This window comes from Lutra lutra, chromosome 3 (assembly GCF_902655055.1).
Source record: "Lutra lutra chromosome 3, mLutLut1.2, whole genome shotgun sequence".
NCBI classification, from domain to species: domain Eukaryota; kingdom Metazoa; phylum Chordata; class Mammalia; order Carnivora; family Mustelidae; genus Lutra; species Lutra lutra.
This window is the reverse complement of record NC_062280.1, coordinates 37,638,407-37,659,165: the sequence shown is the minus strand read 5'-3', so window position 1 is coordinate 37,659,165 and position 20,759 is coordinate 37,638,407.

Below are 20,759 nucleotides of genomic sequence, written 5' to 3'. Positions count from 1 at the left end.
CATTTAACAAAATTAGCTATAGTCTTAGTGGAGCATTCAGACTTCCCCTGACAAATGCAAGAATTTGGTAATTCTAAGTTTTAAATGTGGGAACACAAAATACATGGACTAGGAAAGCAGGCCTCTTGGAGATTTGGCATAGTGACCATGAAAGGGGACCCAGTAAGTATTATGGGAAAAAATTTCCTGTGCTTATAAAGTCCCACATTTTAAACTCAGCTGAGACTTTTGGTCGATAAATAATCCCAGTCAGGATTAGTGTCTCTCTACTATAGAAGTACCTTTTAACCCTGGGAAGATCTAATCCTCTATAAGAACATTTAGAGAAATCAAACTGATAGCATTGGCTTTTTTTGTGTAGTAGTATTGGCATTTTTGTGTTAAGAAGGATTCTGTGCATTTAGCGTGTTCAATATTTGTATCAAAAATAATATACAATGATGAGGTAATTAAACTAAAACACATTTAATTGTCTAATTTGTTGGTTAAAATTTTAAGCAGAAATTCACTATGATATTAGAACACTCATGTTAATTTAAGAGTCACCATCTTGAGAAAGAGAATTGTTCCAGTCCTGAACTGAGGCAGAACTTTGTGATATAATGTGATCAGTAACCCCTTTTAGGAGATATTTATTAACATACATGGTAAAATGCTTGGACAATTTTCTGATAGACACTAATTAGCTCAAGAACCTCTTCTAAGAACACCCCAGCTGACTTCCTACCCTGCAGAATGCCTCAGGACCTGTAATCACTGTTTATCCAGCCAGCAGTCTCCTTAACAAGAATTTTAAAAATCCAGTCTAAAATGATTCTCTGACCACTTTTTCCTACTATAAAATGCGTCTACTAAGGTGAACTCTTTGAATTTCTTTGGGTTATTCCCTTGCAAAACTTTGACCCAAGCTCTGAATCAATTTGTCTGAGAAGTTACTTTAATAGTACTTATGCTCAACTCATTAGACTGTAAAATTTACCACAGTATTTGAGACTTTTTCAGTCAGAAAATAGTACTTAAGAAGGAAATCAGCAATACTAAATTTATAAATTCAATTAAAATTGTTTTAAGGGGTGTGATAATGCAAATTTGTTAATAAGACCACATATTACCACAGGCTCCCTGAAAACCTGTCATAATTTTATTGATTTATACATAAATTAATAAGAATCATAATTTGATGTCAATGTTTAAGGATGAGTTAGGGTTTGGAATTTTGATTTTTAATAATTAAATATTAATTCTTTTAATTTTTTCATTTATTTTTTAAAGAGGTTGTCTTCTGAATAATCTTTTTGTACACAAAGGCTGCCTTCAAAGGCATTGGAAATGCTCACGTTGTATCCACCAAAAATGGCATAATGAGGGATTCTGCAAACATAAGGAAGGAGCTTGGATGCTGAGAAGCCAAAATAATGAGTGTAATGAGAGTTTCCTTTTTTTTTTTTTTTCCCTTTTCCATTAAGAATGCTGTCATGGCTCTTTTTAAATTCTACTGAATGCTTATTCATTCCCTCAGCCTTTTTTTTTTTTTTTAACTATTTCCCCAAATGGAATCATGAAGTAAATCCTTCCTTAAAATTGGTACTTAAATCTCTACTTTTCAAGCAAGGTCCTCTAAGGAATAATTAACATAATCAGCTTTATGTATCAGCTCTGTGGTGGTGTTTGGGGAGGGTTTTGTTTGGTTTTGGTTTTGGTTTTGGTTCACTTTGGGTGTTTTTTGTTTTTTATTTATTTTTTAAAATTTCTTTTCAGTGTTCCAGAATTCATTGTTTATGCTCCACACCCAGTGCTCCATGCAATATGTGCCCTCCATAATACCCACCACCAGGCTCACCCAACCTCCCACCCCATGCCCCTCCAAAACCTTCAGTTTGTTTCTCAGAGTCCACAGTCTCTCATGGTTTGCTTCCCCCCCAAATTTCCCCCAACTCCCTTCTCTCCATCTCCCCATATCCTTCGTGTTATTCCTTATGCTCCACAAATAAGCAAAACCATATGATAATTGACTCTCTCTACTTGACTTATTTCACTCAGCAGGTTTTACTTTTTATGGTTGTTCTTTCCCTCATGCACAGAGTAGAAATAAAAATTTTATAAAACTAAAGGCATGCGTTGTATTGTCTTCAGCTCCCATGTCTTGTATTAAACCGTATGTGCCGCAAAGACCTTTTTGGGTTTTTTCCCCCCTCTCACCTTTATATTCTTAGAACCTACAACATTACAACTGACAGAAAGGGAGAAGATATTTGCAAATGACATATCAGATAAAGGGCTAGTGTCCAAAATCTATAAAGAACTTAGCAAACTCAACACCCAAAGAACAAATAATCCAATCAAGAAATGGGCAGAGGACATGAACAGACATTTCTGCAAAGAAGACACATGAAATAGTGTCATGCCAACAGACACATGAAAAAGTGCTCCATATCACTCGGCATCAGGGAAATACAAATCAAAACCACCATGAGATATCACCTCACACCAGTCAGAATGGCTAAAATTAACAAGTCAGGAAATGACAGATGCTGGCGAGGATGCGGAGAAAGGGGAACCCTCCTACACTGTTGGTGGGAATGCAAGCTGGTGCAACCACTCTGGAAAACAGCATGGAGGTTCCTCAAAATGTTGAAAATAGAACTACCCTATGACCCAGCAATTGCACTACTGGGTATTTACCCTAAAGATACAAACGCAGTGATCCGAAGGGGCACGTGCACCCGAATGTTTATAGCAGCAATGTCTACAATAGCCAAACTATGGAAAGAACCTAGATGTCCATCAACAGACGAATGGATAAAGAAGATGTGGTATATATACACAATGGAATACTATGCAGCCATCAAAAGAAATGAAATCTTGCCATTTGCGACGACGTAGATGGAACTAGAGGGTATCATGCTTAGCAAAATAAGTCAATCGGAGAAAGACAACTATCATATGATCTCCCTGATATGAGGGAGAGGAGATGCAACATGGGGGGTTAAGGGGGTAGGAGAAGAGTAAATGAAACAAGATGGGATTGCGAGGGAGACAAACCATAAGTGACTCTTAATCTCACAAAACAAACTGAGGGTTGATGGGGGGAGGGGGTTGGGAGAGGGGGGTGGGGTTATGGACATTGGGGAGGGTATGTGCTATGGTGAGTGCTGTGAAGTGTGTAAACCTGGCGATTCGCAGACCTGTACCCCTGGGGATAAAAATATATGTTTATAAAAAATAAAATTTAAAAAAAAAAAAAAGAACCTACAACATTGAAGTCAGCTACAAAATACTTGCTGGGTGCCCAAATGACATGAAGAGTAGATATTCCCTTAAACTCCCTTAACCTTATTTTCTCTCTCCCGGACTCAGTACATCACTTCCTTGTTCGCCCTTCATCTCAGAGACCCGCCATGCCTACATTCACTGTTGAGATACCAACTGGCCTGGAGGGCTGGACCCTTTCCTTGAGTCCCAAAGACAAAGCTGACCTCAGGTAAGCAACAAGACAAAACTGGAGAGGTTTCAAGTCAGACTGAGCTGCTGAGTCAGAGGATCAGATTTGGCATTTAGGGGGGACTCAGGTGAGGGAGAGGGTAGAGTCTGGGCTGGGAGCAACAGTCTCCAGGATTTGAGTCCACAGATTCAACAGCGCCGGGGACTTGAGCTGGGGCTTACTCCTGGCCTGAAGAAATAGCCAGGGAAAAGGGAGGAGCCTGGGATTAAAGGAGATCCTAAAATCTGGAACAAACTATTTGTATATCCACGCAAATGCATCACTGGTGTGTAACGGCTGCTAGGTGTGAGCGGTCTTTCTGCACTGGCATTAAATACGCATCACACTGTCTGAGGGTATTTTCTGGAGATCATGTATGATGGACTCTGGGAAGAAGGCGGCCTCTGTGGTTCAATTGTCTCCTGGATCCCATAGCATTTCCTTGCTTAATAATAAGAACAAAAAGAGTAAGAGGTAGCATATTTCAACAACTATTGTCATGTTTTAAAACCACATGGCAGGGGGTGTGGTGTGGGAGGGAATCCAATGAAGCACTACAGTAAATACTATTGAAAAGGCCAAATTTCAGCCTTTTAAATGAATTATCATCTCAACTTCTTACTCTTCAGTTAACATGGAATTGAAGCTACAGTCACAATTTATATTATTAATTTTCTGGAAAGTAATGAAGTAGAGCTACCCACTATAATTGTGTTTGACTCATACATTGTTAGTCAGGACTGGCTACATAACTTGTGGGGTCCAGGGCAAAATAAAAATGCAGGGGCCCCTTGTTCGAAAAGCAGGAAAAAGCACCATCGTTTAGGTACAAACATCTAAAGCGTTCTCCTTTCTTCCATAATTTCTCTTTTGACTCGTCATGGTGCTTTCATTTGCTAATTAATGTCATACAAAGTAAGGAAAATTAAAAATTTAAATTATTAGTATGTGTTTTCAGCTCATCTTTATATCCTGCAAGGCCAGCTTTTGATGCATATTTTAGAGCATTTAACTGGTTGTAGAATCGTCAAAATGCCACAATCATTCTTTGTTAGCACATACATGCATATGTATCGCTTTCCTACCAGAATGGTGGGGAAGGCTGTGGAAAACTTACTCAGCTGTCAGAGCATTTCTTGACATGCACACCAACATTCTCTGCCTTTGGTGTACTGGTTAGTAAGGGTGGACATAAGGGAAAGGAACTGTGGGCTGTTCCATCTATACGCTGTTAGCTAATACACGGAAGTAGCACAAGAAAAGATGGGTACTAAGGTTCCTTGGCTATTTGTGTTTCTCAGAATGTGTTGCCTTCTTTATGAATTTGAAACAAGTTCTGGTTTGACCACAAACTATGACCTCTCCCAGCTGTCAGGGTTTGTGCTTACTGGGTCACAGGTACAACACACTTACTTTGTACTCTCCTTGAGTCACACTGAACTCCCACACATTTGGCATCCACTGGATTTCTGTGTCCATAGCTCCTTGCAAATGCCATATTCGGAGGGGCCATCACGGGTCACAGACCTACACTGAGCACACTTCCCCTGACCACATATGTGCCCCACTTTCTTATCAGAATTCACTTATAAAATGTAAGTTCAAAGATAAAATCATTAAGAATTTCAAGACTATTGGGGCACCTGGGTGGTTCAGTGGGTTAAAGGCTCTGCCTTCAACTCAGGTTATGGTCCCAGGGTCCTGGGATCGAGCCCCGCATCGGGCTCTCTGCTCAGCAGGGAGCCTGCTTCCCTTCCTCTCTCTCTGCCTGTCTCTCTGCCTACTTGTGATCTCTGTCTGTCAAATGAATAAATAAAATCTTAAAAAAAAAAAAAAGAATTTCAAGACTATCACTGCAGAGCATTAAACAAAGCATGGGGCCCTTATGAGCACAGGTCATAAAATCATAAAGGCAACTCTGTTGTTGGATTTGAAGGATAGAAAACTTTACTGGAAGGAAAAGCCACAGTAATGCATCGAAACTTGGATGGGTAGGTGTCTCAAGATGTTTGCAACATATAACGCTTGTATGCATGGAGAAATGTACTATAATCTTCAATAAGTAGAGGTGAGGAGGAAAACACATTTCTTCAGTGGACGCATGTATCTTCCTCTCTGTTTTTCATCCCAGAGGAAGATCAATAACGGTTCTTCATGATACTATTGCATTTTAAGGCCAAATTTCCAGAAAAGCAAACTTTAGATTTCAGAGTAACACTAGAATAGATACTTTTAAATATCTGATTTTTGAATATGTGATGAAAGATGGAACAAAAGTAGACTCTGGTGTAAAAGTAGAGTCTGGTCAAGAGATTGTGTCTTTAAAAAGTCATTTCTTCAAGAACTTCTCTGGCAGAATTCCCTTTTCCTTAGAAATAATGTGATTAAATAATGACTGGGTCTTCAGAGTAGTCTAAAACTATAGTCCTGATGTTGTACTTAGAGTATAAAGTTAATAGTGTGACTTACTAATCAAAACGTTATGTGTAATTTTTTGTGTGTGTGTGAGAAATACACCTCAAAAATGTCAGCAACACATTTCCACTCAACTTACCTAGTAGAAACAGGGACTTCTCTGAGTCCTATGATGGTGGAAGAAGAGCCTAGGACGTTCCCAAGCCCAAAAGGTATGTTAACAGCTGAGGAGATGAAAACCTAGATTGTTCTTGGTACTGATAACTTGCTAAATTTCTACATTTATTTTTGAAGCAAGGGGTCTGAGGAGAGAAGATAATGCTTGTTTGTAAATACTCGGGAGAACATGTCTTTACTTTGAAGAATACTGGGTGTACATCCCTTTACTGATATCCTAAGATGAGTTCTTTATCCATGTGTCTGTGTCTCTCTAAGTAGAAAAAAATTAGTTTCTCATGCTGTTATAGCAAAATAATTTAAAAATCTGCTGCCCTGTGATTGTTGGAGAGGCTGAAATGTGTTGGGCTTTCTCCATAGTTCCTGTCTGTTCATGACTTGGTGATAAGCCCAGAAATATTTAAGAAAAAAATTAAAAACCTACCAAGAACAATATTTTCAACAGAACAAGACTCTCAAAAGAAGAAATTAGAAAGTGATAGTTAAACATATCAGAGGATTGACCTATAAATACTCAGAACACTAACGTTAATAATAATGGGTAACTTATTTAGAGTTCACCCAATTCACACAGGCACTGAGCTTTCTTTTTCTTAAAATCTTTTAAGGATTTTATTTATTTATTTGGGTAGGGGAGCATGTGCAAATGGGGGGAGGGGCAGAGGGAGAAGGGCAGAGGGAGAAGGAGAGAGAATCTCAAGCAGACTCCTGCTCCATGTACAGAGTCCATCACAAGGCTTGATCTCATGACACAGAGAACATGACCAGAGCCAAAATCAAGAGTCGGTCATATGGCTGACTGAGCCACCCAGAGGCCCATTCCCCAACTGCTATGTCTATATGTTAATTCATTTAGTCCTCACATCAATTCACCAAGGTACTTATTCTATAGAGTATTTTAACTTAATTTTTATTGAGATATGATTAACATACAATTAGTTTCAGGTATGCAATATAGTGATTCAACAACGCTGTATATTACTCAGTGCATATCATGATAAGTATACTCTGAAACCCCCTCCCCTATTTCACTCCTTACTCCCCCACCCCCGGGGTAGCTATCAGTTGTTCTCTATAATTAAGAGTCTGTTTTTCTGTTTATTTCTTTTTTCTTTTTTGTTCATTTGTTTGGTTCCTTAAATTCCACATATGAGTAAAATCATATGATATTTGATATTTATCTTTCTTTGACTTATTTCACTTATCATTATGCCTTCTAGCTCCATTCATATGGTTGCAAATGGCAAGATCTCATTTTTTACGGATGAATATTTATCAGGAATCTATCTATCTATATTGTATATCATATCTTCTTTGTTTATCTATGTATGGACATGTGAGTTGCTTCCATATCTTGGCTATTGTAAATAATGTTGCAGTAAGCATAGGGGTATATATTTCTTTCCTAACTAGTGTTTTGTTGTTGTTGTTGTTTTTACGTTGGGTAAATACCCAGTAGCAGAATTACTGGATTATATGGTTGCATACAACATTTCAAAAATGAATTTTTAGAGTTACCAAGATATGAAGTATCTTGACCAAGAAGCTTCTAAATAGTGAGAGTAAAATCCACACTTAGTGTGTCTGACTCCAGGGTAGCCTATCTCAACATTATATTACATTTTTATGTTCTTATTTCTGATATAGTTTCTACATGATAGATGCTCAGAATTGTAGATGATTTACTGAATATTTAACATGGAAATTATTATTTTAATTCCCAATTTAAATAGTACTAAAGAGTGTGAGGGAGGATGTATGTTCATTTAAAAGTGAAATTTACTGACACGTTTTTAATAACTGTAAAACACTTCATGACCACATGGCAGAATTAGAGATATTTGAACCACATCAAAAACTTGGCTTAATAGTGAATGAGAGTTTATGTCTTAAAATTCTATTTATCTCAGGTTAAAACATTTTAACCCTTCTCTCACACTTTAAAACATTTTTATAGACAAAGAAAAACATAACATTAAAATTTTTTGTTACTCTGAATCTTATTATCATCCAAATGGTCACATGAGTGACTTTATCAAATACCATATAAAATTGTATTTCCTCTCGGATTTCTAAATAGCTTGCAAATACCATGCCTTAAAAAAAATGCGTACTCAGCACCAAGCAAAATAGTTGACAGGTAGTACATGTCTAAACATTGTTTTTGAATTAAATAGATTTATTACTAGATGCTAATTATAATGCACAATAATTGGTGAAAAGAAATGCAATGAAACTTACATTAAATGCTTTTCTCACTACTTTTGGCAAACTAGAAGGGGAAAAAATAAAATATCAAGTTCATTTCAGCAAGAATTTGGAATGAAGAAAGAGCTATACGAGCTACAAAGCACATAAAAGTGACTACTTGGAAGAATTAAGATTTAAAAACAGAGACACAAGAATACGTAATGAAATGAAAATGAGTTTCTGTTGGTTGTAATGGACAGTAGGGGAATGTGTACTGGGATTTAGAGTAGCTTAATCCAAAGTAAATAGAGCCATGCAGTTGTTTTACTGAGGAAAAATGGCTTTCTCAAAATAAAAGACATTCTTTTTAATTATGGTATTAAACCCTAATGGGGAGTAAGGATGCTGCTCTGATATTTTTAGAACATCACTGAATATCTTTCTTGTCTATGCCAAGGACAGCTATTCTCTCTTTAACTAAATTAAAGATTCACCGGCAGGGAAAATCCTGAGGTTCCAAATATCATTGATTAGATATTGATGGTCTTCTGTGGATATAATGAGGGTGTGTTTTTCTTGACAGTAAAATATATAACATTCCAGAGTAAAGGTAAGATTCAAATTATAAAAAGACTACTTAAAACACACTTTAATATTTAAAATAAGTTATGTATCATGAGGATTTTTGTTTTTAAATTTGCACTAGATGTAAGGGATATACATACCTATATATCACTATCATGTTTCAATATACAAAAGCTTATTTTTGTCACAGAAAAATATTAATGTCTAATGGACCTCAAATGCCCTATACATACATATCTTTCTCCTTCTTTGTGTTATTTTATGGTTCATAGTTATGTTCACAATAGTAATATTTGATTTATTGCTCTTTATGGAATTTCATTTCTTAATATATTAAGAAAGAACTTTAGTCAAAAACTACTACAGGTCTTTTCTTTACATTTTGTATCTTATTAGTTTTATTTTTGTTTTTGTTTTTTGTCCTTTTAAATTAAATTAAATTAAATTAAATTTTTATTTATTTATTTTTAAAGATTTTATTTATTTATTTGACAGACAGAGATCACAAGTAGGCAGAGAGGCAGGCAGAGAGAGAGGAGGAAGCAGGCTCCCTGCTAAGCAGAAAGCCTGATGCCCGGCTAGATCCCAGGAGCCTGAGACCATGACCTGAGCCTAATGTCCTTTTTTTTTTTAGATTTTTTTTTTTTAATGACAGAGAAGAGGGCGAGAGGGAACACAAGCAAGCAGAGGAGCTGGAGAGGGAGAAGCAGGCTCCCCACTTAGCAGGGAGCCTGACATGGAACTCCATCCCAGGACCCTGGGATCATGACCCTAGCGGAAGGCAGATGCTTAACCAACTGAGCCACCCGGGTGCCCCTTGTCTGTTTTTTTTGTTTGTTTTGCTATCACACCTCACCATTTCTTCCCCCATTGTCACTAGAACAAAATGGCCTAAAAGCTTTTAGTGAGAAAGCAATCTTGCCCTGACCTCCTACAGCTGTATGGAAATATTTCCTGTCCTGAACACCTATAATGGTGAAAGTATAATCCCTGTCCTTCAAAGAAATTAGCTTCTAGTTCTAAAAATTTTATTTCAATTTAGCACTTAGTTTGGAGTCTTAAAGAATGAGGAAGATTATCTTAAAATCTTCATCTAAAAGGCAACTGAAATAAAGCTGAATCTTTGGAAGAAATAACCCATTCAAATCAGGCATGTGATCTGAGAATAAAAGTTTACTGCAATGTTCTATGGAGGTATATGGAATTACAACCAATTCAGAATGCTTTCAAAATACATTAAAAATATATGTATTCAATCAAAATACAGCTTGGCAGGAGGTAGACAAAGACATGTTTGCAAGTTCTAATAATATTAAAAAAAGGTTGTATTGGGGTGGGGTTCCCAATTTCTATAATCAATACAGTAAAGATTTTACATCTCCAATCCTCAATTATGATATTGTGATATAATGGGAAATATACATTTTGGTCTTTGTCTCTGGCTCCTGACTAGACTTCCTGAAGTCTTTGTAATTTCCTAAATATGCAGGTGTTGGGAGCATCTTTTGTTTTATTATTTGGTCTTTGACCCTGGTTCCTGATACAGAGCTCCTAAGACTCTTGGAATTTTCCTGCATGAAAAGAACATCTCCTCATGGACTCCTGGATAGCTTCATAATGGGGACTGGCAACCAGAAAGATCAGGCCACAGTTGGAAGCATGGAACTTTCAGTCCCATTCTGCCTCATCTTCTAGGAAAGGGAGAGGGCTAGAGACAGAGTTAATAATTGATCATGCCTACATGATTAAGCCTCTATAAAAACCCCTTAACTACAGAGTTTGGAGAACTTCTAGATTACTGAACATCTCCATGTGCCAGGAGGGAGGTGGACCCCAGCTTCACAGGAACAGAAGCTCCTGTGTTTGGGACTCTTCTGGACCTCACCCTATGTATCATGCCCTCTGTTCTATAGTAAACAAATATGTGTTTCCCTAGTTCTGTGAGCTGTTCTAGTAAATGTTCTATTGATTCAATCAATCCAGAGAGGCTTGGCCCAAACAATGGAATATTTATCAGCATGAAAATGACATATCAAGCCATGAAAACATATATAGGAACCTCAAAGTCATATTACTAAGTGAAGGAAGCCAATCTGAAAAGGCTACTTACTGTAGGATTTCAACAATATGACATTCTAGAAAAGGCAAAACTATGGAAGCAGTAAAAATAGCAGGGATTGCCAGGGTGTGGTGGAGAGGTGATGGATAAGTGGGGGTACAGAGAATTTTAAGGGTGAAAGGTACAGTGAAAACACTGTACAATACTGTAATGGTAGATATGTGTCATTATATATTTTGTCCAAACCCATAGCATGTACAACACCAAGAGTGAACCCTAGTGTAAACTATGGATTTGGGTTGACTATCATGTGTCAGTGTGGGTTCATCGGTTGTAACAAATGTACCACTTCAGTGGGGGATATTAAAAATGGTAAAGGCCCTGGAGGTGCACAGGCAAGGGGCAAATGAGAAATCTGTATCTTTTACTCAATTTTGCCATGAACCCCAAACTGGTCTAAAATAGTTTTTAAAATAAAGTCCCATTTTAGGGGTGCCTGAGTGACTCAGTCAGTTGAGACTTCGACTCTTGGTTTCTGCTCAGGTAATGATCTCAGTGTCCTGGCTCCATGCTTAGCTGGGAGTCTGCTTCTCTCCTTCTCATTCTCTCCCTCCCTCCACTCATGTACATGCTCTCTGTCTCTCTCCAATAAATGAATAAATAAACCTTTAAAATTTTATATTGTACTTACTATAAACTGCCATATACAGCTGGACTTACTTGCAACAATAACAAAGACTATTATGACAAATTACCATTAACCTAATCATTCTCTCCTTATTAACGTTTAATAGCCATCTATAAAAGTTATTTATATCACAATGCTTTATAAACAATATTTATTACCTGCATTTAATCATGGATTTTATGACAGATAATGTTGCTGTCTGTGTAATTCCTGTGGCCCTTTTCCTTGCAAGAGAACACAGATCTATTTTGGATTGGTAAGTGGCCCAGCCCCAGTCCTGCTGGCTTTGTCAGATGTTTAATTTCCATCCTTGTTTGCAGCTAGGGACAGTCACATGATGTGGTTCTGGCCAATAAGTCTGAAGCAGAAGACTGCTTGGCAGAGGAGGGGATGGCAGAGGGTTCTGGAAAGCTTACTTTTAAAGGAGATGCAGGCTATCTGTCTCCTGATGGAAGACTACACACCTATAACATACTCTTGCCAAACAACACTGAATGGGAATCTGTGAATCAGATCAAGCCTCTAGATCCAACTCTCAATTAAAGCAAACAGAGAAGAACAAGGAACATATTAAATGACATCACAGGAATGAAATCGGCAAAACCCAGACCATGGGAAATCACAGGAAACACAGCCTTATTTCTTCAACAAATGCATTGCAGAGAAAAGAAAAAAGAAATATAATCTATACATCTACAGATTAAAAAAAAAAAAGATTTAAGAGCCATGTCAATTATTTGTAGGGGATCCTGATTCAAAAAAACTAAAATAAAAAAAAAAGTATGACATCTCTAAGTATATCAAATATTTGATTTTAAACCAAATTTTAAGTTAAAATTTTTATACATGCAAAAGTGGTGTGTTTATGTCCAAATGAAGTAAGCTTTTTCACTTAGAAACACACACTGAAGTGTTTGCAAATGAAATGATAAAGATAACTGGGGCTTACATCAAAATATTTCTAGAGTGGGAGAACTGGGTAGGATACAGCTGAACAGGCTTGGTGTTTGTTGATCATCACTGAAGCAATTTGATGGGTACATGGGGTTCCTTACACTTAATTTTCCACTTTGGTATATGTTTGAAGTTTGCCATAATAAAATGTTTTGAAACTATATGTATGGATTTAGATTTGGCTGATCCTTTCCTTTGTATCTTCTTTACCTGACTTGGAAAGGGATGTGGTACTGGAGCTCCATCAGCCTTCATGCTACCATGAAGCTTACAATCATGAAGATGAGAATGGCCAAGCAGAAAGATGGTAAAAGGCCTGTGTTTTTTTTTTTTTTTTTTTTTTTTTTTTAATTTGACAGAGAGATCACAAGCAGGCAGAGAGGCAGGCAGAGAGAGACGAGGAAGCAGGCTCCCCAAGAGAGCAGAGAGCCCGATGCGGGGCTCGATCCCAGGACTCCGAGATCATGACCTGAGCCAAAGGCAGCGGCTTAACCCACTGAGCCACCCAGACGCCCCAAGGCCTGTGTTTTTGATGGCACTAATGAGCTCCAGACTTTGCACATAGAAACAGAGTTGCATTTCTTTAAACTGCTATTGATAGACTTGTCTATTGTGACTGTTGAGGGTATCCCTCCTGATAGAAGTCTATACAATAAATCTGACTTTCTAAAAAACAAACAAACAAAAACTTAAAAAAAATTAAAAGGGATGGAATAGACTCATCCAGAAGTGCAATATTAATTCTTCCTTTGCACAATATTTCTTCCTAGTTTATCTGCTAAGATTTTGGGATTTATAACCTACTTAAAATACAAATTAAAGGTTTTGAATTAAATTCAGTTAAGTCAGAGTTGCAGTTCCAATCACATCAAAGTAGCTTGACTTGAACTAAGCCTCCCTATGACATCAATATAAAGGTGGACATAACAGAAAAACACCTGTTGAGGACACTGGTGAACAATTACAGCAAATTGCAGTTTTTAAAAACGGGGAAGTATATGATATAAGGTCCACATTTATCCATATTTTTCAGCTCAGTGGAGAAGAAGGAAATGGAACCCAGCTGCAAATAGCAGTTTGACTTGTCAGAGGAGACATAAATTAGAAGTACAACTGTCAGAGTGGTGGGATATTGAGGGACAGTGAAGAGGAGGGGATGGCACCCAAATATACCTGCTAAAAAACTCCCTTCGAGCTATAGGCAGACTCCTGGGGTGTACCTACAGAGAAGTTAAGATTCCAAAAACTCCTTGGAAAACAGCATTTGGAAGGCAAAAGAACTGAGCAGAGATTTCAACAGCTGCCTCATACAAAGGAGTGAGAAACTGAGTCCATCTGACTTTAAACAGGTCTTAGTCTGCTCAGGCTGCCATGACAAAATACCACTACTGGGGTGGCTTAAACAACATATTTGTTTTTTATCAGAGTTCTGGAGGCTAGAAGGGTGGACAGGGTGCTAGCATGGTCAGTTCATGATAAGACCTCTCGTCCCAGCTTGCAGACAGCTACCTTCTCACTGTGTTGTCACATGGCACAGAGAAAGGGAGCAAGCCCTCTGGTGTCTCTTCTCAGAAGGATATTGCTCTCACCAGAGGGCCCCACCACCATGCCGTCTCCTAACTACCTTGCAAAGATCCTGTATCTCCCAGCATAATCACACTGGAACTTAGGGCTTCCCCACATGATTTGGGGAGGACACAATTTAGTCCACAACAATGGGCATTAGTTTTTATTGCTATTGTAACAAATTACTACAAATCTAGAGGTTTAAAACAATGCAAATTTATTATCTTACAGTTTGGGAGGTCAGAAGTCTAAAATGGGTCTCACTGGGCTAAAATCAAATAGTCTCGGGAAATGTTTCTTCCCAGAGGTCCTGGAGAAGAATCCATCCTCTTGCCTTTTCCACTCCCAAAGGCTGCCTGCATTCCTTGGTTCATAACCTGCTTCCATCGTCAAAGCGTCAATGGCGGTTCAAATCTTTCTCATGCCTCTCTCTCTCTCTTCTGCCTCTTTCTTCCACTGATAAGAATTCTTACAATTTTGCTCGGCCCACCCAGGTAATTCAAGATACTCTCTCCATATCAGGGACAACTGATTGGTAAACTTAATTCCACTTGCAGACTTAATTTTCTGTTGCAATGGAACTTAATGTATTCACAGTTCCTGGGAATTAGAACATGGATATATTTGGAGGTGTGTTATTTTGCCTACCACAATGGGCTTGATGAACAATTCAAGTTTTCTTTTTAAACTCCAGAAGGGGCCATGCCCTAGGAAAAGGTCAAAACTTAAATAGTCCATCCTTACCAAAACCTACAACCAGTCTTCAACAGGACCAAGTCAGTCCACTAGACTTCTGTCTACTCTTCAACAGAAAGCTACAGAATTTTTGAAGGAAATAATATAGTTTTTACCCATTATGTCCAGCATCTAATAAAAAATATGAAACACGCTAAAATACAGAACAAAAGTAGAGATAAAGGAAACAGAAGTAGATAGAAACAGATCCATATATGATTCAGATATGGGAGTCTCAGAATATTTAAAATAATTATGGTCAATATGTCAAGAAATTAGAGGAAAAGATAGGGAATTGCAGGAGACACTCAGAATCCATCAAAATTGTCAAATGGAAATATGAGAGCTGATAAATACAAGACTGAAACTAACACTGTATTAGATGGCCATAATAATGGATCAAAAACAGCAGCGCAAAGGACTAGTGAACTGGAAGACAAGTCTTCAGAAAAGATACATACCTATGCATAAATAAAAAGCATCAATATAAGAGACCTCTGGAATAAAATGAAAATGTCTAATGTGCATGTATTAAGAGTTCTACTATGAGAGGATGAATAGAGGTAATATTTGAATTAAGAAAAACACCAAATTAAACCCATAGAAAATAGAAGATAATAACAAGTATAAGAGCCATATATATATATATATATATATATATATATATATATATAAAAGAAATAGAAAGTAAGCATATAATAGCCAGCAAAATAAAGCAAAGTGGCAGGTTTTTGAAAGATCAATACATTTGTTAAATCTCTTGTAAGACTGATTGAAAGAAAAGAAAACACAATTTATCCATATGTATCTTCACAAAACTAATCATGAGTTTTTATTTTATTGTTGGACTATTGTAAAATAAAACATCCTAAATTTCAGTGACTTTTAGCTATAATCATTTATTGTCTCTCCTATGTCTGTTTGACTGCTGGGTTTCCGCTGCCTAGGCTCTGCCAAGCTAGGGGGCCACAAGTGTACGTAGAAAGAGATGGAGTGACAGTTGGGAGCTATCATTCAATCCATTACAATTACCTAAAACATTATGCTGATAAATGCTACAATGTAGAAGAAATGGACAAATCACTTGAAAACTCAATGAAATGGAGAGAAACAATACATATGAATATTCCTACACTACTAAAGACATTGAGTGTGAAATTAACAATTTTTTTCACAAAGACAGTTCCTGGTATGAATAGCTTCACGGGTGAATTTTTCCAGACATTTGAGGAAAGAATAACACAAATGTTATGTAAACTCTTCCAGAAAACAGAATAAAATATAAGACTCCTCAGTACATTTTTGAGGTTTTTGTGACCTTGACAGTAAAACTGACAAGGACATTATAAGAAACATTGCAGGCTAGTATTTCTAATGAATTTAGGCAAAAATCCTAAACAAAATTATCATAAATCCAATACTATATACAAAGGATAATATATTATGATCAATTTGGTTCATTACAGAAAACCTTGCAAAGATTGGTGATTTTTTGCTTTTTTGATGTTTAGTTTTCATAAAAGGAATTTTACTACAGGGGTCCTTTACTCCCAAGTCCTTTGAAACTCTACATTTTGCTGCTCAAGTATTGCCAGCCAGAGCTGAGAGTTCTCTGCCTCCAGTGTGAATTTTTTTTGACTAGTTTGTAACTGAAAAACTTTGAGAATTTTTTTTACCCAAAATATTAAACTACATCATTACTGGAAGGCCATGATACACTTTCCTATTCCAGCAAATAGCCTGGTAACCTCACAGAAGCAGGAAATGAATTAAAATCATAAAACATAATAAACATTTCAAATGAGTTCACATCTCTGGGCCCAAATTGTGGCAGTGTGGAACCCTGGCAGTTCACGCCAGAAGAAGCAGCATGATTCCGCCAGCCTCCTGACTACCAGGCAGGAAAGTTGTAGGAATGAGAGAGGACTTCATGGAGTTCAAAACAAGAGCTTTTGCAAATGGATTACCAGAGAAGCTGGGAAGCATGCAAAGAATGCAGCCCTTTAGCTAAATTACCTAAATGGAGATTATTCACCCCGGAGCTCCATCCCACTGGAAACTCTTGGTCAATGTGTGAAGAAATTAACAGCTTAAAAAAAAAAGTCTCCAGGCTAAACACTTTTTATTTTGAAAGTTTTATAGTCACAAAACTAGCTGAAAAAGGTGGAATGGTCCTTCTGGCATCACAATGAATTTGACTTTGCCTCTTTTTTTTTTCCCCTTTTTAAAAAATACTTTAACTATCAGTTTTAATAGCTTTTAGAAAATACCAGCTGAATTAGAGTCTGATTCCATCCAAGGTGTGTTACCAGTTAAGTGGAAGCATTAACTCTACCTCTTACGTCATTTAAAAAGTGGAAAATAAAGTGTTTGTACTCCTCTAAAAGAAAAGCAGAAATAATAAAAGCAGAACAAGTAGACCGCATATTTCAAAAGCAAGTTCTTCAAAACATGTGAGTCACTATCTGCAACTTGAATCAGTTTCTCTCATAAAAAGAATGTGAAACTGTGTGAAGGTTCATAGAAGGAATAGCACTATCCTTTCACCATTACATAGTTAATATTTTAACATTTGAGAAAATGCATCCTGGGAATCTTAGTTAAGATCCTTATATGCAAGTAATAGAAACCAGCTAGCTAGCTAAATATGAAATGGGAACTCATTAAAAGGGTACACGGTTATCTCTTGGAACTCGGGAATGCCGACTGGCTGCTTGGGAACCAGGACCAGGACTATTTATAAAACTGTCACTGCTACACCTCTGTCTCCTATCTTTGCCTCCTGGACCCAGCCAATAGGCTTTGCTGACTTCTTTATATATGGCAGGCAGCACTCGGCCATCCTTAGTTTCTGAGGCTCATTTACAACCTTTGAAGAGTCCGTATCAGACTGACTCCACAGAATCTCATTCCTAATTCCAAATACCCACTTGATTGGCCAAGTTTCCATCCGAAGTCCAGCTGGCTGCCAGGATAGCAATCCTGTGGCAAGAATGCAGTTCTTAAAGAAATAGCAATATAGAAATCCAAAATGAGTTTTAACTCATGGCATCTCAAGGTGATACTGCAATCTGAGATGACTCTAATGGTACAGTGGGTGTTGGTGGTAGGAGCATGGAGGGATAGAGTCAGTGTGGCTCAGGGTAGGTGTGTGTAGCTACATGGATTCCTTGTTATCTCTTCCTCTACAGCTGTAGCCCTGTAGGTCAGCCTAAGTGTGTCAAAGAATAAAGGGTAGTTGGGATGGGAGAAATGGGGAGATGGTGTCAAAGGGTACAAATTTTCACTTATGCAGGATGAACAAGTTCAGGGGGTCCACTGTACAGAATTGTGATTATGGTTACTAATGCTGTATTATATACTTTAAATTTGCTAAGAAAGTCAATCTTAAGTGTTATCACTGCAAAAAAAGAAAAAGGTTAATCATGTGAGGCAATGAATATGTTAGCTTGACTGTGGTTATCATTTCACAGTGTATGTGTGTGTGTGTATAAAGTCAGATTGTACAACTTATATATTTTTATTAGTCAATCATACCTCAAGCTGAAAAAAAAAGAATAAAAGGCAGCTGTCTCATTGTCAAGGGAAAATCAAACTGGTTTGTGATATCATTTCTCTTGCTGTATAAGGTATAGACAAGCTCTTGTGTGGCTGGGGTTGGCTAGGCCTTTTACAAAAATCTTGTTTATATTTTCAAAATAGAAGTTCATTGGATCCCCACAATCATCTTACAATACAGCGACCTTTCTGCTCACTTCATAGGATGGGAAACTGAGTCAGAGTCAATGTGCTGAGGTGGAGAAACCCTGATGATAGATTCATGAAAGTTTGTGTAATTTCTGGGAAATCTCATGGATTTTGATCTGGTGTTTCCTTGCTTCCATGTGATGATTGTTTTTTAAAACACCAAAGTGATGTGATGTGTTATTACAACTTTAATATAAAGCATTTACAAAATAGAGTGGGAAAACCTCCTTGTGTAAGACAGCAGTAAGTAGTAAACCTAATGGTAAGCAAAACTGCCTGATAGTGTCCTCCCACCCTTTTCTGTGATCTTCACCTGAGTCTGTGTATTTCACATGCTCTTGATCTTAGAGGTCAAGAGTACACTATGATATCAAGGCTAGCTCTGCCCAAATTACTTCAGGTGAGAGAATCCCCCCCCCTTTTTTTTTAATATCTGCCTGTAATGCACATGGCCATTAAGACCATTCTGTCATTTCTCAACATATTTCATTTACCAGTCTATAATTGAAACCCTTGAATATCGTCCCCTGTGAGGCAATCACTCCAGAACCCTTTGGACTTTAGAATTGTGTATGTTCTTTTCAACTTAAACCTCATGATTCCTTCTGATATAATTTCTTCCTTCAGCTGCAGAAATCCCTTGTGTTTCATGTAGGGATTTTTTCCTTCAGCCACAGTGGATCAGTACAGTGCGTGTCTTTTGACAGACACCTGCATTAATTTTTCTTGCACATGTACTTAACAGTGGAATTGCTGAGTCATCAGTTAGGCATCTGTTTGCCTGTCCTTGATGCTGTAAGTCTCCCAACCGACTCTTCCACATGTAACATATCGCTTCCAGTTGCTGCGATCTTCACCAAAAGTTGGCATTGACAGTCTTCTTCATCATAGGCTTTCCTGATGGTGTGATTAGTTGTCTTGGGATTTTAATTTATGTCATTAATTTAATGAGTAATGACATTGAGTACCTTTGCTTTTTGGCCAATTAGATGGCCTCCTTTGGAAAGTGCCTGTTCAAGTGTTTTGCCCATGTTTTTAAATTGGGTTATTTATTTCTCATTCATTTGTAATAGTTATCTATGTATTGTGGAGATGAATATTTTCAAAGATATATGTACAATAAATATCATCTGCTAGAAAGTAGTTTGCTCTTTCACTTTCTTAATTTTTTTTTTTTTTTGATTAAAAGAAGTTCTTAAAGTTAATGAAGTCTAATCTACTAATCTTTTCTTTCATAGTTAGTACTGGCTAAAATGTGTTAGCCTGCATTGAGATCAGAATACATCCTCCATTATTTTTCTCCAGAGGTTGTATTGTTTTACCTTTCACAGTTAGGTCTACAATCCATCTAAAACTAATACTTACATATGATGTGAGGTAAAAATCAGGATAGATCATCAAGAATCATCAGGAGGCTTAAGTAGAAAGAGCCGCAGAGAGCAGTACAGCTTTGAGAGTCTGTCAGGCTGATGGGAATACCAGAGCACAGACTGCCTACAAAGAGTTCTCTATAGCAGAAAGGTCTGACTGGTACACCTGCCATGCTCAGTCATTGGCTCAGAGCTTCCTAGGGAAAGCATGACCTTGGTATATATGCTGTAGAAGACTCTGAGTGTATCAGCTGAAGGCTGTTTGCTGACTACATCTCTAACAACTGTGCTCTCTTGAAATGTGATCTCTGCATCAAACTTCCCTAACTGCCATGGAGTTGAACATTGCCAATCTCTTTTTCTATAATTTTAAGCATTTCAATCACGGTGGAGGTTTTTGTTTATTTGTTTCATTAAAGAGTTTCTGCCTGGTTACTCCAATATCTGAATTACTATGGGTTTGTTTCTATTGTCTATGGTTTTTACTGGTTCTAATCAAGTGTCTTAATAATCTAGAGTTCTATTTCTTTTTATAGAATAATGCACATTATATTTTTAAAAAATCATCTTCCTCCAAAGAGGTGGACAGATACAATGACAATGGATCACTCCATTGTAGCCTGACTTTTTGTGGTAATTACTATTTCAGAATTTCTTTTATTCCTGCGGTCATACCCCTTGTTCCTAAACCCTAGTTCTTAAATTTTGGGTATAGACCTTACTTCTCTAGCAAGAGCCTTCCAGGGTAAAGAAAAGCCCCTACAGTTTTCACAGATTTCTCCAACTTGGAAA